We start from the raw sequence: 15,457 nt of genomic DNA on the forward strand, positions 1-15,457 counted from the left end.
GATAGGTTTGAAATTTTTGGCTTGGATCCTTACATTATATTTTTAATACAACAAAATATTTTCCTATAATATTCTATTATAAATTACTGTACTACATCCCAACTGTTTTATAATATAAACTTGGCAAATTTTTAGTGTTTATTTGCAAAATTTATCAAAATCATAATTTCAATTTATTAATACAATCTTTTAGTAAGATTCGTAAAAGAACACATCATGTCCATTAACTTATTTTCTTGTATGTTCTTTCTTACACAACACTATATATATATATATATGTATACAAAAAGAAAAACTATATAACTATAAACATAAAATAAATGTAATAACAAAATGATTCTGACAGGATTTACTTTATAATAATCCTTGAAAAAAATTAAAAGCAAAAACAAAAAATAAAAAAATTAACAATATAACTAACATACTTTATAAAATAAATCAAAGCAAAAAATTGTTAAGATATTTAGAAAATCTTTAAAGAATTTCATAAGTTTGGGATTAATGTCTCTTAAGATTTTTAATTTTTATTTCAATTCTTTGGATAATACCGCAGTAACTTCTTTTATTTCTTATTTTATTGTTCATTTAAAAGGATATTATAAAGTTATTAAATTGGATTGAGAGAAAAAAAGAAAACTTAAAAGGCTAATCTTTTTGATGCTTTCTTATTGTTGCATTTGGAAGAAGAATTTCTCAAAATATTACTTAGAGATTTATTGTTATATTAAAAATTTAGTGTTTTTGATTAAATTTTTTTAAAAATACATGAATTATGAAATGGCTCAAATTTTAATTGAGTAATAAAATTTATTTTGAATATTAAAATAAAGGACCCTATTCTCTTTCAACCTGATTTGCCAAAATTTTTGACTAAATTAAAAAAATCGGAAAAACAGTTACTTATACTTGAATTATTATTAAGCTTTCCCTAATAATTTCACATAAGAATTGAAGCGGTATTCAGAATACGTTGATGCAATTACATTGATTTCAAATTTGGCTCCAACAAAGATCCGATATATTAATTTTCAGAACATCTTTTCTAAGAAACAAATTGCATTACTGCCGGAAATCAAAATATAACAAAAATACCGTCTAATAGATAATCTCTTTTTAAGAGTATAACACTTATATATCCTCGAAATAGTTGAAAATAATTTGCAAATATATCGCTATTTCGTATATATTAACAATCTTTTATACTATCTGTATAACAGTTGGGACTGTAACACGTAATTTTTATATAAAAATAATATAAAGCCATCTACTGAAATAAATGAGCGTTATTACTCCTACCACCTAGTATTTTACGAAAATTTATGCAATTGAGAGTAAGAGAATTATAATAGTGTTATAATATTATTTAAAGTGTTATACATTTTGAGTATTTTATATAATTTTATGATTATAAAAAAGTCATTTTACATTTTTAAAATGAGCTCAATAAATTATTAAAATTTATTTTTGAAAAATTTTTATTATTATAAAAAACGCAATAATATTTTGATTATTGCATATTTCTAGGTACTATATTCAAAATATTTATTGTAAATGGTATAAAAGAAAAAAAAATATTGAAAATTGTAATAAAATTTATTGATCTAAATAGAAAATTTATTGAATGTTTTTTTTTCTTGTATCCCTTTTAAAGCAATAAATGCTCACTTCACTCTCTATACAGGTTTCGATTTATCTTCATATTTCTTTGAATTTTTTTTTATATTTTAAGATGATAAGATAAGAAAAAAAATTTCTAATTTTATATTCAATCTTATATCAGCACATTATATAAGACTTTTTATTTATACTTATGTATACATATTTTGTATAGGGTGATATAGAGTAGTGACCTACACTAAAATTTGAGAGTACATGGAACTTGTTTAGAGTAGAGGACTACTTTTTATATTAAGCTGACTTGAATAAAATATGAAGGGCATTCAATGAACGTGTCCGTTTTCAGACGGTCTTATTTTACAAGATATTATTACACACGGTATTATTTGCAAGCAATATATTGAATGAAAATCCCTGCCACATGAAGCTCATTTTTTGTCGTTTAGTTCAATATTATATGCCCCAGAGAAAGAAGGTATTTCTTTTATACTTAGATTATAAGTTATGTTAGGCTGACGCGACCATCCTATTATACACTTATGCCCGATATATCCATTGTGATACCGTTCGAATCACGTTTTTATTTTTTGCCTACCATCACGTTCGTATTGCCACCATCATATTACCAGGTTGAGTTTTAAATAAAACCAGTTTGAACTTTCGGCATTTACATTCTGTAGGTCTTTAACTCACAAAAATAAAGTAGAGCAAAGGAATATCTGCTTTCCCTATGCAATAAAGCAACCGTCTCCACTGCCTTCTCGTCACCCCAGCTGCTGCAGAGAATATAATTGAGGCGTCTCATCGCCCTGATATGTTCACATATCATACAATTCTGCGTTATAATCCCCATTACAGTTTTGCTACAGTCCCGAGAGAGTAATATCAAATATGCCATGCGGTCTCACTTATATACTTAATTCCATTCTCCATCTATTGATTTTCAAGAAAAACGATGGAAAAACAGTGAATATGCGGCAAATACAGGGTTTTTCAATTATAAACTAATAGTGTTTATGAAAAACAGATAAGAAACTTGGAAATCCTGAAAATTTTACATTGTTCGATCAAACTCATCAAAATATCTATAAGAGACGAAATTATGAATAATTTTTCTTTGCGCTCATAATGCAAACTTAACAAATTTTGAATTTAAATTCAATTTATCTTTTAAAATTAAAAAAAAAAACACTAATACATCACTGTTTTGGAACATTTATCATTTTACATCTCAAATTTTACAATATTTTTTATGTTTTGTACACTTTGTAAGTATATTTGAAATTTTTTCTATAAAGATTGAGTAGATAAGTTATAAGATGAGAAAAAAATGAGAATTTCATAAGTGCCAATAATTCTTTTTCTTTTATCTCTTATCAAGAATATTGAATATTTCTCTAACAGACAACACTAAAGAACATGATTCATACGAATAATAAAAGAAACAAACGAAAATGAAACAAAATACAAAACATCACCGTTATTACCTTTACAACAAAGCAATAGAAATATTGAAATTTTGCAATACCAATTCAACTTCGTCATTTTTATTATCGTGAATAAACACAAAGAAAAACTTCGATTAAATTGTGTCTTCCGAGTCCAATTTTAAAATAGTACAAAGGAAAAGATGAGTAGAAGAGGCGATGATGATTTTCCATGTGTCATTTTTTTACCATTTTGAAAAAATTTCTTTCGACACGTCACTTACAATAAAAGGAGAAACTTTTTTTTTTTTATTTTTTTTTAGTTTTGAAATTTATATACTAAAAAAAGAAGGAAAAGATGTAGGTAAACTTTTTAAATTTATTTATTTATTTACCTTTTTTATTTATTTTTATTTATTTATTTATTTTGCTAACACTTTAATAATATTTATCTTAAAAGAGAAATGAGAATGAAAGAAAGAAAAAGTAAAAGAAAACAAAATGAAATTGAAACAAATTTTTCAAAAATAATTCAAGAGAAAATTAGATGATCAAATAAGAGGGGACAAAGAAATAGAAAAAAAAAAAAACTAATGAAATTGATTTTCGTCCATTAAAATTCAACTTTGTAATGTGACATTGACGTGTGCGTCATAATCTCACTAAACGAGTTAATGAGTACTTTATGTTTTCTCAACACTAAAATTATTCAATAGAATACAACGATTTGACATGTTTTATATGACAACAATATGATTATTCCAGTTTTAAGAATTTTAAATTTTGTTACTAGAGAAGACAAATAAGATGTTTAATTGAGAACCTTATTCTCTTTTTAATTTCCCATTCAATAAGTGAGAGACAAATGAATGAAAATATTGATTGTACTTCATTTGATTTCATCGATTCCGAAATATACACACAAAAAAAATCACTTTCTCTACTTAAATAGTTCAAGCAAAGAGAAAAAAATGAATTCTTACCCAGAGCTTTATATAGGTGGCGTATAATCGATTTTCTCTTTTCTTTATAAAATTTGTTCGATTTTTATCAATTCTAAAGAGTTAAACAGGTCTTTATCTCCCCTCCGCCTCACTCTATCTCTCTCACTCTCTCTGCAAACAATGTTTTTGATTGATAAAGTTTTTTTTTTGTTCATTGAATGACACAATCTCAAAGAACTTTTTTTTAAAACATTAATTTAATATTTGACATTTATTACTATGTACAAATATATTTACAAATACATGTATAAGCTATTCGCAGCCTTATAAACACATGTGTAATATGACGAGCAGTTTATGCTATTTATAGTGACAAAAATCTCCCATTAGATTTGCCCTATATATGTACATGCTCTTGTATAAGAAAAACTTTCTTTTAACATTAAAGGATTTTTGTGGATCGAGTATTTTTTTTTAAAGATTTCTTGGTATTGTAATGGAAGACGGTAATAAAAGTTAAAAAAAAAAATATTTCCTTTACCCCTCATGGAGCATAAAACTTTAGTCTTATTTTTAAAATTTTTTGATTCTACAAATAGTTATGTGTGTTTGTTCTATATGCATATTGTACATAGAAATGTACATATACATAAGCAGTTTATACATGTGAATAAAAAAAAAGTAAATATTATTAAATTTATTTTTTATTTCCATTTTGTATTTTTTATTAAAGTTTTATTTTTTCTTACCTTTTCTATATTTTTTTTGTACTCTATAAGAAGGTTGGAAGAGGGAGGGGGAGGAGGGTTGTAACCTAACATTGTTTCCTAATTTTTATTTATTTTATATTTGTTCTATTTTTTTTGTCTATTTTATTCATATCACGTGTTGATACATGAATTTCCTATAAACATTAAAACCAACAATCCGAAAAAATAAAAAATACAAATATAACTGTTATACATAAAACTCTATATTTATATTATTTTTATAAGTGTGCGTAGGGGTATGTATTCAAATTAATTTTTTAGTAGATTTGCTATTTTAGTAGCGTATATAAAGTATAAGAGAGAGATTTACTTATGTGTATATAAGGCGAAAGTATATAATATTTTTATAGACTATACTAATTTTATAAATGAATAAATTTAAAATAATTAATTTTTATTTAAAATGATGTTCCATGATGAATTTTGACTATATATTTAATAAACTAGAAATTAATCTTAATCAGTTTCCAATGTAATATGAATTCTGAACTATATATGCTGACTATATGAATATTTTAGGGAAACTCATTGAATCTAAAGAAGAATAATTATAAAATGAGAATAACCAAATATGAGGAGTTCCATATGAGGAACAGGACTGTAATTAATGAGTAGAACATAAGGGATGTATAGAGAGAATGAACACGTTATTGAGAATTTATTAATGTAAAGTAAGGCATATGGTACACTGAGTACAAACGAAAAAATTGTGTTATTAAACAAGACCAAATCAAATATATTGTAAGAATCTAGCAAACAATTACGATTACATAAATATTTTAAATGTTACCGTAAACGTGTAATGTATAATCTGCGACATATTTTATAAATGCCAGTGGCAGGCAAAAATACACAATATAGTGAAAGAAAAGCTATTTGAACAGCAACAGAACTATAGATAATTAATCAATAGAAATAAGAGATTTAAGAAGATTCAGTTCTCTCATATTAAATTGCAATTTAATAAAAAGGTAAAATGAGTAGAACAAAAAAAACGGTAATTAGTAAAATATAAGAGATATGTGACGTAAATAAATTAATTATTAAGTGTATAAATTATTACCAAGAGTGAAAGCTATTATTTTAAGTAAAAACGAGAAAAAAAGTAGAGTTGACTTTGTCAACTCTGTGATACCCGTACGAATTTGTTGTCCTATGTGCGAGTAACTAATGTGCCATAACTAACTATGGGGCAGACTATGACTTTAAATTGCCGTATTAACATATTAATTTATGCAAAATTTCAGTACTATGTGTTTTTCAAAATACTGGTTGTGCCAAACTACTATTGAAGTTGTATGCCAGCTACCAGAAAGAGCCAAGAAATTTTAGCGAATTTTATCAAGCACATCGGCCCTACTAATATATTCACTTGTGTGAAATCTCAATATCACAGCTTTTATAGTTTCTGAGATATATAGCCAAATAACTTTTGAAGTTGTATGGCAGGTACCAGAAGGAGCCAAGTAATTTCAACAACTTTTATGAGACACAATGGCCCTACTAATATATTCGTTCGTGTGAAATTTCAATACCATAGCTTTAATAGTTTCTGAAATATAGTCAAATAACTTTTGAAGTTGTATGGCAGGTACCAGAAGGAGCCAAGTAATTTGAACGACTTTTATGAGACACATTGGCCCTACTAATATATTCGTTTTTGTGAAATTTCAATACCATAGCTTTAATAGTTTCTGAAATATAGTCAAATAACTTTTGAAGTTGTATGGCAGGTACCAGAAGGAGCCAAGTAATTTCAACGACTTTTATGACACACATTGCCCCTATTAATATATTCGTTTGTGTGAAATTTCAATACCATAGCTTCAATAGTTTCTGAAATATAGTCAAATAACTTTTGAAGTTGTATGGCAGGTACCAGAAGGAGCCAAGTAATTTCAACGACTTTTATGAGACACATTGGCCCTACTAATATATTCGTTTGTGTAAAATTTCAATACCACAACTTTTATAGTTTCTGAGATATAGCCAAATAAATTTTGAAGTTGTATGGCAGCTACCCGAACCGGTACACCGATCACGTCCAATTTAAATAGGGTTCTGGCACTTACTACAATAAATCATTTGTGAAAATTTGGTGAACTTAGCTCAATTAGTTTTTGAGTTATCGTTCGGACGGACGGACGGACGGACGGACGGACGGACGGACGGACGGACGGACAGACAAAGCTAAATCAACTCAGAATTTGACGCTGATCAAAAACATACACTTGAGTCTATATCTAACACCGTTATTTCTTAGCGTTACAAACGGTAAGGCAAATTTAGTATACCCTTCGAACATACGTTCGTACGGGTATAAAAATTTAAACTGTATAATAAAGCAAGTGGAATATATTGTAAAAAATTGCTAAATATTAAATTTAAATTTCAATTTCATTTTTATATGAGAATTTGTAAGAATTGAAATTATTGAATTTGGAATCCAGATTATATTCTCTCATTTCCGAGAAATTTAAAATATTTTCTTTCAATCATAATGAGAGCAAATCTAATTAATGAAAAATTGAATGACAAATGGATTATGCTCTCAAATATCTCAGTGGCAATCTAATCACATATACTCTACAAATATATTTGAATTAATCCAAAATAATCAATAATAATCACACTATACTCAATACATACTTGTTGTTTTAAAAATGACAGAAATTTTTTTCGTATAAAAGTAATAAAGTTAAAAGAAAAACAAATTTATTTTCTTTAGAAAAAAACTTGTTTACATTTTCATAAGTACAATCCAAAAAAGAAAGAAGCTGACATACTAATAAAATTACCTAGAAATTGCATATATATGTATTTAATATGTATGTAAAAAGTAACAAGTAAAAAAAAAATATTATGTAAAACAAAGTAATAAGAAGCCATTTTTCTCCATCATTTAGAAAACAAAACCACAACATATAAAAAAATTTTCTCTTTAAAACTAAATTTAGAAAACAAGAAAAAAAATGTAAAAAATGAAAACATTTACGAATATTATACTTTTTTTTTCTTGTTCTACTGCTACCCACACACCATACACCCTCATATACACAAATGTTTTCCTTATACAATCCTTTTTAGTTTCCTTTTCTTTTCATTTCGTTTCGTTTCGGTTTTTTTTTAATATTGTTATTATTTATAGAGGTTTTTCTTTTAAATTTTACAAAAAAAAAAAAAAACTTTCCCGCTTTTCATTTTGTTTTTCATACTTTTTTTTTTTTAATTTTTCTTCTTTTGAATTCGTTTAGAATATTTGTAATATTTTTAAAAGTATTTTACATACAAACATGTACATGTGATATATGCATGTACTACGATACATTTGCATATATTTAGGAATAAGCATGTTATGTATGCACGTACAACGTGTTATTCAATGTGTATATTTAGAAAGACAACACCATACGAGTATTACCCAAAAGTGTGGTGTTACTCAAACAAAATGTTACATGGAATACGTAATATAATTTTAAATTTAAAATTTTCTTAAGAAACCATCAGCATTAAATAATATACAAAATTTAATTTTTAAACTGTTAACTATATTTGAAGTTCCAATCAGAAATGCTATCAAATTTATTTGTGACAATGCTATACGTTGAATATTTCAATAAATTGCATTGCAATGTAAGGTAGTCCCCAAAATTAAACACTAATATTTCATTAGAATTTCAGTTTAAATTATTTTTATAGAACCACAATTCTACAAGATATAACAAAAGAGCAAAAATATAACCAAAACAGTGTTCCAATTTCAAATTTAATATGAATTTTTTAATTTTTTGTATTATAGAGCTAAGTAGATAAATTTTATATTAATCTCGTAAAATGTCTAAGGCATAGCAGTTAGACTACATAATCATAGAGAAATAAACTATGATTTCTTGTAACTAAGCTCAGAACAATTAGAATTTAATAAAAGCTCAGAAATTTTCCAATTGTAATCGAAAAATTATAGAATTTTTTTAATAATCATCGCTCTATTTCATATTATGTTGGCAAAATTAATACAAATTTTAAAATTTCCTAATTGAAACACCATTTACGTACATAATATTTATTCTTATTACCCACACATAGACAAAACAAAAAAAATTTCAAATTCTTCAAAAAAAAATTTTTTTTTATTTTCATATTTTTGGTTATTTTTTCATTTTTATATTTTTTGAAAATTGATACAAAAGAGGAAACATTTTTCATTTCTTATTTAAAACAAAAAAAAAAAGGAAAAACTAACGAAAACAAAAAAAAACAAATAAATGTAAAAATGAAACAAAAATAAACTATAGAAGATGAAGAGAAAAATAAAAAGCAACATCACAAGCAAAGCTGAGATAAACAAGAAAAAAAAATGAGAGAAAAACACAAAAAGAAAATATCATGAGATAAATTTATCTCATATGATAATGCGTTGCGTGTGCAACATTTTTATTTTAGTTTTCTCTTTCTTTCTCATTTTATTTTTATTTTAGAAATTCTTCTTCATCTCCTCTTAACGTTTTCCTCTCCACCTCTTCGAAAACTTGAAACATGCTAAAATTGAAAACTTGAAACTCGTATTATATATTGTATAGATCCACAATATTACACGTAGAAGGAAGTGACATATACATAGTGTATTTCACGTATACAACACACGTAATATTTGTGTATATAGTACAAATTTTATACATGAGTAACTGTTATAAATTTAACATTATTTTTTGTTATTTATTTTCGATTGTTGCATTTTAGAGGCAAAATGAAAAGATAATAACAAAAATAAAATATATGTGAAATGAGAGAGAGAGAGAGCAAAAAAAAAACAAAATTTTTAATATCAAGGATAATAATAGAGTAACTATGGAATATATAGAACAAAATATGCAAAAATATATATATGTAAAATAATGTAAAAGAAAAAGGATAACAAAATATTTAAATAAAATGAAAAATGAATAAAAAAAAAAACATGAAAAGAAAAATAATAAAAAAAAATTTGAAAATAAAGTTTATTGGCCTGGTTGGTAGTATTCATGAATGAATAACATTTTATAACGGGTCAACTATTTCTATACAGATACAATTTTCATATATATATATGTGTATGTATGTGTATGTTCGGCTTATAGCATGAATGTAATTTTATAACTTTTTAAAGTTGGATAGTTTTGTTGTTCTTGTTGATTTAGTTTTGTGTTTTACTATTTTTAAATATAGGCTTATTATTTTTTTCTTGGTTTTGATGCGGCAATCTCTCTGACCTCATTTTTTTCTCTCTCACTACTTCTCTGTTTTGTTTTTTTATTATTTTAATTTTTCATCTCTTATTCATAATTTTTTTTCTACTTCTTTTATTTTATATTTTAGTTATTATTTATTCATAATGCGTTTTCAACGTTTAAAATTATTTTTTGATCTCTTTTTGTTATTTTCTTGTTGTTTTTTTTTTTTTGCTAGCCGTTTTTTAAACATAAAAATTTCATTATATTATTTCATATTTTTTTTTCATTTTATTCAAAATTATTATATTTATAAATATTTTTTACATTCTCTGAACATTTTTGTTTAGTTGTATAATAATTTTTTAAATAAAAACAAAAAATTCTGAGAAATATTTATGAAAGAAAGTTTCGTTTTTTTTTTCTGCTCGTTTTTTGTAATTTTTGTTTTTCTCTAAAAGGATAAAATTAGACTGGAAAGAAATAATTTTAATGTTAGACTTCAAAGTTCAAAATATATAATAAGCGACGAGTTATTTAAGCAACGAAAAAAAGAAGAATTTTAAATAAAATTTGTAAAATAACAGAAAGATAATGAAATGCAAAGAATAAAAGTTTTAAATTAAATTTTCATAAAGAAAAAAAGCATAATAATAATAAACAATAAAATTTTTCATATAGAAAAATTATATTGTTTATTTTGGAAAATTAAAATGTTCTAATTTATCATTGAAATTATAAAATGATGCCATCATTTTATAACCTTAGAAATTATTGGAAAGAGAACAACTACATGGAGTATACATGTAAAATAATAAATAAAAAACAACTCATTTGAAATTTACCATTTTTTGGAAACTCTCCAAAAAAGTCTCCACTAGTGGAGAGTTTGGAGACTTTGGAGATTATTTACAGTTATTGCTTATAATATGAAATTTTAACAAAATTATCATATAAATTATGAAAACTTGATTTCAGTCTAAAGTTTCGATTTTTAATGTTAGATTTTTAATTTTCTCCATTCCAATTACAAAAACTGTATTATATGGTATACTATCACACTAGTACAAACTGTATTATATGGTATACTATCAAACTTTATTATATAGTATACTATCATACTAGTACAGTGTATAACATACAATAATAACCAGGAGTATTTTATCAAGAGTAAATCATGTTAAAATGAAGAAAAAAATTTTGTATTTGACCAGAGACTTTTTATTCTTCATCAAGAACACTATACTCGTGTAAAATATTGTAGAATACAATATCGTTAGCAATTTTGTATAATATTAAAAAAAAATAATAAAATATTCCCTATATATAATTTTAACAACAATTTATTAAAAATGATAAATGAGAAAATTTTTATTAATTCATAAAGTTTTATACAAAAAAAAAAACTTGTGGGCGTTATTTTATTGTGCGGGTATAACATTTATGTCAGAAAACTTGAGTATTTTTGTTTTTTAATATTTATATTATGGAACTCCAACTGACAACAATATAAATGTATTCACATATATACATTCATAATTCAAGTGTTATACACAGAATTTTGTTATCTATAATGTCACTACTATGGCATTTTATTGTTTGACAATCTAAATAAAAATTTTGTAAATTATTATCAAAAATATATTGTGTCCTTTGACTGACCAAAAAAAAATATACAGTCTATGTACATAAAATATAAATTCTAGCACATATTTTGTATATAAATTGAGAATAAAAGAAAATTATGGATGTTCTTAGTAATAATTTTTTTTTATTGTAATGACAACACATTAAGCCACACCCGAGTGAGCATATTAATAAAACAGTCGAACCTCATTCATACGAATCACTATTTCATATTAAAAATAGTTTGTGTTAAGGAGAATTTTATCTTGCGGTGGTTTGTGCTATAATGGTTTGACTGTATGTGATAAAAGTTATTGAAGGGACATATAGTATTATACATGAGCATGTCTAGAGCCTGTCATACGAAATTGGAAATTTTCTAGGATTCGCTCACATATTATCACATGGTGTACAGCAATTTCGTCCCGAATGTTGAGCTCCAGCTTAGAATTACTCTTATTCCATTTAATTACTTTTTGTGGAGGTTTTTCTTAACATTTGTATCTATATTTTTGTTGACAAATGAATGATGTTCCATCAGTAATCCTTATTACAACTGATATACATATCATATAATACATTCAATTTATTGTTATACACTTACAAATTAAAATCAATGCCCAAAACACATCTCATGTCCCGTTCATAAAACATGATAACTGAAAATACGAAAATATTTCAAAAAAATACTATGAATATTCTTATAAAATTTATGCTGATTAATAAATGGCTTAGTTACATAAAATCACGGAATTCACTAGATTTTAGATTTTATATTTGATTTACTATTATATTAATATTATTAACTATTACATTGTTAATAATTTTGTTGCCAAAAGCTGTTTAAATATTTCTGTTTTTCATATAATATGCTAATTTAATAATATTTTATCTCTCTTTATTTGTACCACAAGAAAATTTATTATAACATTCTCGTATATGGCGATTGTTAATAAAAATAATCTTATATACATTTCAAAAACAATCATCCTTGTTAAAGACTATGAACAGTCGTATATTGTTATGCTATAGCACATAAAATAAGAATTATATCCGCATAATCTCCATACAAAATAACACATAACAAATACAGAGTGTTTCGTTTGCAGCCCAAGTTATTGCATTCTGCAATGACCGCGCGGAAATATTGTATGATTGCACTAAATTTCACTGGTTGTTCTTTGACATATTGCTAGTTCAGTATAGTATTTTTTTTTTAACTTTTTTTTTTCTCCACGGGGACCGAGGCCCTTAGGCCCCCTCACGTTGACCCATAGGATCCTAGGCCCCTGACAAACCGCAGCATGGCAGCCACATCAAGCTACGAGATCCTCCCCGGGGTCACAAAGCCACCCCGAAGCATCTCAGTCGCAGGCGAGAAAGTCACACAGTAAGTGCTCCATGGTTTCGTCCTCCTCCAGGCATAAACGGCAGACCTCATCCGCCACCCTGCCCATCCTTTTTAGGTGGACCCTCGAGAGGCAGTGTTCAATGAGAACCCCCACTTATGTCTTCAAATTTGGTCAGACCATACAAGAAGCATTTTCACCAAAGTAATAATATATCCGTTTCCCTTCTCTCTTCTCTCAAAATTTACCCATTTTATTGGTCAAATACTTGGTTTCTCTGCATTTTTAGCTAATTACAAGACTACTTTTTGACAATAAACATACTCAGTTAGGCAGACGTTTCATTGATTCACGTTTCATACATAATGAAGCCCTAAGTAAAACTTAATTTTCATTTATTTGTATTGGATTAAAAAATCAACCATCCTCTAAAAAGTTCAAAGACAATTAAATTTAAATTTGACAATTCCTATTTGACAACTAAATATGGTTATCACAGTTCTGATTATTTTCCAGTATAAAATTTCATCATTTTTCATTATTTTATAGTTGAAATTAATGTCTGCACAAAATTTATAGTTAGATGGAAACACTTTACATTTTGAAGTTAAAGAGTTGCCGTCTTATTTTAAAAATTTTCTTGTTATCATGGTTGCGGTTTTAATTAAACACTCTGTTAAATGTTAGGAGTTATTTCAATATAGTTATACAATATTCATAATTCATAAATTATATTAGATTGATTGTATACTACAGTGTGACCATAATTATTTGTTTTTCATTTTGATGTGGTTTATATTAAATGGCTAAATACAAAATGGCTGTATAATTGTAGATACATTATGTTACATTGCAGTACATAATATATTCAAATTAATAAGGAAAAATAATATTTGTAGCTTGATTGATTTAATTAATTGATCTGCATAGCATATTTTAATATACAAGACTTTTTGTTATTTAGCTGCAATATTGTAGCAAATTTCATTATTACTTATTAGAATAAAATACTTAGTAAAATAATATATATATTATACTTATGTATTATACGTATAACAATAACCATTATAATTGTATAATAGTAGTGTATTTTAATTTGATATTAAGAATTAATTTATGATAGAAATATGAAATTGAAAATATATTTTGTAACCAAATATTGTGTTGCAAGTTCTATAATATAAAAATTTCTATATGATGTGTTTGTATTTGTGTAATCAACAAATAAAATATCTTCTTTATTCTCAATAATAAATTCTCAAAATGAGATAATTTTGAAATTGGGGAAAAATTTAATTTTATGAATGTGGTTTTATACTCCTAGCCATTCTATATACTTAAAATTTTATATAATATTATTTTTACTGTTATACTCGTTATGGTAATAATGATAATATAATTTTATTATTAAATTAGAGAAACTAATTAAGTTTATTTTAGAAAAGAATATTGTTTTTTATTCTTTTGTATATAAATGATATTATAAATTATAATTGCTTTATAGAGAATCGGTTTATGTACATAATTGTTTATAATTATATAAAATATATTCAACACTTGCATACCTATATGCATTCAACATGAGGAATAAGCAGTATAGAAGTTTTTAAATCAAAATACAAAGTAAACATTACTTTGCTCTAATTTTTTACACTTTATTTTACTTTTTCACAATAATATAACTTTGAGAGTAATTACCCACAAAAAGAGTAATTACCCACAATGTGGGTAAATATTTGATTCTCGTTCTCGTAAGGACGAAAAGGTTGAGAGTGTAGTATCTGGTGAAAGGGATAGCTTTCTGCTAAGCGTATTTAAAAATCTGAATATGCTCTCTGTGTTTTCTCTTGATTGTTAAATGTAAAAATGATATGAAACGATTGATAATGCCCACATGCTTTACGAATACTAGGCACAACACCATGTATGGCATTAGTTAACTATTATCAGAAAAGTACAGAAGTAGTCGTAGGGTCAAAGGGTTTTAAAACGTATTGTTATACTGCACATTAATCCATCAATACTGTTATATAACAGCTATTCAATAAATTCGTAGAATAAAATACACCCTTCAAAAAAATTGCACCACCAAATATTTTTTAAGCCAAAAAAAAAAAAAAATGGAAAGCACTTTTGTGACTTCCCATATATTATACGGTCTTCATTTATTACAAATCTTTAAAAAGTATATAACAGATCCGATAACCAAAAAAATAAAATCTATAAACTTAATCTAAATTTATTCACTTAATATATCGTCCTTTTTTTATATTTGAAATTTTCATCATCATTCACACTTTCTTCTTTTTTTTTTTTATAAATGTAAATATTTTTCAATTGCTTCTCCAAAAAAAGAAAAAAAAATTAAATCTTTTTACATATCGTTTAGTATTAAAGGGATTATTAGATTTTCAATTCGATTATTTTCTATATTATATCCTTTAAAATATCCTTTTATACTTGTATAATATTTTATAATACTTTTATATGGTATTGAAAATATAAGGAGAATAAAAT

The sequence above is a fragment of the Condylostylus longicornis genome, unplaced genomic scaffold (genome assembly GCF_029603195.1).
Source record: "Condylostylus longicornis isolate FDR11 unplaced genomic scaffold, ASM2960319v2 ptg000077l, whole genome shotgun sequence".
NCBI classification, from domain to species: domain Eukaryota; kingdom Metazoa; phylum Arthropoda; class Insecta; order Diptera; family Dolichopodidae; genus Condylostylus; species Condylostylus longicornis.